Source organism: Limulus polyphemus, unplaced genomic scaffold (assembly GCF_000517525.1).
Source record: "Limulus polyphemus unplaced genomic scaffold, Limulus_polyphemus-2.1.2 Scaffold147, whole genome shotgun sequence".
Taxonomy (NCBI): Eukaryota; Metazoa; Arthropoda; class Merostomata; order Xiphosura; family Limulidae; genus Limulus; species Limulus polyphemus.
Genome location: NW_013665757.1, coordinates 979,312 through 983,042, shown reverse-complemented (window position 1 = coordinate 983,042; position 3,731 = coordinate 979,312). Strand labels below are relative to the sequence as shown.

Sequence of the window (3,731 nt, the reverse complement as noted above, 5' to 3'; positions counted from 1 at the left end):
TTTAACTTAATCTACTAGATACTGTATAGTGTTCAACTTGACCTACTAGATACTGTATAGTGTTCAACTTGACCTACTAGATACTGTATATTGTTCAACTTGACCTACTAGATACTGTATATTGTTCAACTTGACCTACTAGATACTGTATATTGTTCAACTTGACCTTCTATATACTATATATTGTTCAACTTGACCTTCTATATACTGTGTAGTGTTTAACTTAATCTACTAGATACTGTATATTGTTAAACTTGACCTACTAGATACTGTATAGTGTTCAACTTGACCTAGTATATACTGTATATTGTTCAACTTGACCTTCTATATACTGTGCAGTGTTTAACTTAATCTACTAGATACTGTATATTGTTCAACTTGACCTACTAGATACTGTATAGTGTTCAACTTGACCTACTAGATACTGTATATTGTTCAACTTGACCTTCTATATACTGTGTAGTGTTTAATGTGACCTACTATATACTGTGTAGTGTTTAACCTATCGGATATTGTATAGTCTTCAAGTTCGTCATCTACATGCTCCATGGCTGGTAATAGTTTCAAAGTTCAAAGGTAACATGTTTGATATGTTTAGTTATGCATCTTGAAAATTTTGTCATTTCGCTTCAAACAATACGGATTAGAATAATCACAGAGGCAATCTGGTAAAAAGTTTAAGTTACTCTAGCGTCTCAGCTGCGTTTCAAAACAATACGTATCAAGATAGTTTCAAAGATAATGAGAAGAGGCGGTTTAGATAGTCTAACTTTTTAGCTGCCTTTCAAAATAATAAGGATCAGAATAGTCTGATAGGCAGTTTGGTTTGTAGTCTTAACTACTTTAGCCTTTCCAGCTACTCTACTATTTTTCAGAACGTGTGCAAGGAGTGAGTTTTCACAGTTGATAACCCAAAAGAAAGATACAGTTTGTTTTAGAAACACTAAGAGATTTAACATGTTAAAAATCCAGACATCCTAACAATTCCTATAAAATTAATTAGACAACATTTTATTTTATTTTCTATATATAAATCACGTGAAGTTTTAGTACTGAACAAATTTTAATTCGTTCAACGTAAGAATTAAGTTTTACCCCAATTTCTCACTGTTGACTTAAGATCGAGTCTTCAAAATACATCCACGGTAGAACTGAGTGCTACAGAAAAAGTTGTAAAACAATTCCCGAGCCGTTACTGGATTCTGTGTTCCATGACACTAAACAGGCAGCAATAGTTTTGTAAGTTCGTTAAGCCGTTACTGGATTCTGTATTACAGCCTGTGTTCTATGACTCTAAATAGGCAGCAATAGTTTTGTAAGTTCGTTAAGCCGTTACTGGATTCTGTATTACAGCCTGTGTTCTATGACTCTAAATAGGCAGCAATAGTTTTGTAAGTTCGTTAAGCCGTTATTGGATTCTGTTTTACAGCCTGTCTTCCATGACTCTAAATAGGCAGCAATAGTTTTGTAAGTTCGTTAAGCCGTTACTGGATTCTGTGTTACAGCCTGTCTTTCATGACACTAAACAGGCAGCAATAGTTTTGTAAGTTCGATAAGCCGTTACTGGATTCTGTGTTACAGCCTGTCTTTCATGACACTAAACAGGCAGCAATAGTTTTGTAAGTTCGTTGAGCCGTTACTGGATTCTGTATTACAGGCTGTCTTCTATGACACTAAATAGGCAGCAATAGTTTTGTAAGTTCGTAAAAACTGAACTACATAATAGTTTGTCCCCACCCCACCCACCAGTGGCACAGCGACAAGTCTGCGGACTTATAACGCTAAAACCCAGATTTCGATATCCCTGGTGGGCACAGCTCAGATAGCCTATTGTGTAGCTTTGCTTTTAACTACAAACAAAGCATAGTAGTTTAATTTTCGAGTAACTTTTGAATTTTATATCAAAGATAACATGCTGTTAACGTTCATGTACATTAGAATATACAGTAGTTAATAAAAGTAGATAAATAAGGAGATTGAATACACAACATAGTGGAACAACGTTTAAACATAGCATCATACTTATCGTTGCAACTTACCTAGAGTGGAGGTATAGCTGAAGAACTCAGTATTATGTATACCTAATAGAAGATAGCATAAGTGGTGTATTTCTCGTTCCATTGTTCGATCGTCCGTGCTTATACGTAGAAACAGACCTTGTAGTAGGATAGTTCAAACATTATCCTTTTTCCTTCGTTGTGCAAATCTCGTGTTCTCCGGCCTAGTCTTACCTTATGCTTCAATTAACTATGCATCACGCTACCACTTGAAGAGCACGCTAGTTACTATGGAAACCGTCCCCAGGCCACGTGAGTTGTAACATATCTACTGATAGCTCGACATGTTCTGATCGCGTGTCTTCTTGCAGTTCCCTAAAAAGCAACTGATAATGACGTCACTCAAGCTGACGGAGTAAATGTCATGCACTACAGATGATACAACATTGTGTTTTCTTTTGGACTCTGAAACAGGAACACTAGAAGGTAGATAGACAGATCTTAAATGTTGTAAAAGTAAGCCTTTGTTTATCGTAATCTATTACCTTTGTATGTCATTTAACAGAACAACATCATACATTTTATATATAGTACCCTGTTCTCTGAAAAATATGTGGAACTCTCTTAAATTTAATTAATTGAAACTTGATAGGAGAAGTTTCTTGCCCTGGTAATATCACTCGATTATGTAACAATATCTTGAAATGTTCAGGTAACTTGATGATGTTTTAATGTTTATGTGCATAACTAATTTTACAATATGATGCAGACATGTTTGTATATTAGCATGTATCCGATTAATTATCACAAAAAAGACACTTTATTTGTTTGAGAGCAAAGCCACATTGGGCTAAATGCTGTGTCCACCACGAGGAATCGAATCCAAGATTTTAGCGTTGTAAATACGTAGATTTACCATTGTCCCGTCAGAGGACAAAAAAAAAGATACACGTACAAGTATATGCTTACACACCTATATTCAGTATTTGAAATAATTATGGAAACGAGATAGGAAAAGGGTATCACGTGAAAACAATTGCACCAGAATAAAGTCATGCGTTGAAAAGTTACATTGTGACTGGTTGTTATTCAATGCATTGATGGATCAGAATCAGCATGCAGTTGTCAGCAGTCAGGGTGCCATCAATTTCGTGTAGATCATCAACATCATTGGCTGAGATTCAGCCTCAAACTTATGCTGATCCCACACCATGCTTCACTGTTGATGTTGAATAAGTTGTTGTTGTTGTTGATTGTTGCAGAATAATTATTTTTATTGTTCCACATCTGTGGTCTAATGCTCTGTTAGCATTTTGAGTTAGTTACTTTTTCTCAATAACGCTTTTCGAGTAACTAGTCTTTCATTGAGATCACTTTATGCTAAAGCGTATCTTACTGTTCTCGAGATATCATCGCCTGTACTTGTAGCAGTGTTGTTGATAATATCTATGTTCGACCGTTGTTTATCTCGTAAGGAATAAATTTCGAGACATTTTACGTTACTTTTGGAGAGTTTATTTTTCCAACTCGACCACTTATATTTTTAACACTGACAGCTTCACGTATCCTCTTTTGAGTCTCACATTACAACCGCTACCTGTTAACCTTGGATCTTCCCACAATTTTTCGTATGACGTATTGTTGACTACAAAACGTATTGATTTCTACACTGACTGGATTTACTTTACTACTACTGGGTAGAGTTTGTTTGTTTTTGAATTTCGAGCAAAGCTA

The 3,731-nt window shown here is 35.4% G+C and overlaps 1 protein-coding gene across 1 annotated transcript in view; it reads right to left on the bottom strand.

Annotated features, from left to right (window-relative positions):
* LOC111084004 overlaps window positions 1–2,359 on the bottom strand; it is a gene marked incomplete at its 3' end in the record, with an annotated part of 10,561 nt that extends 8,202 nt beyond the window's left edge. The window contains exon 1 of the mRNA XM_022380774.1: window positions 2,040–2,359. The remainder of the gene's footprint in view (window positions 1–2,039) is intronic.
* Window positions 2,360–3,731: the final 1,372 nt, after the last annotated feature.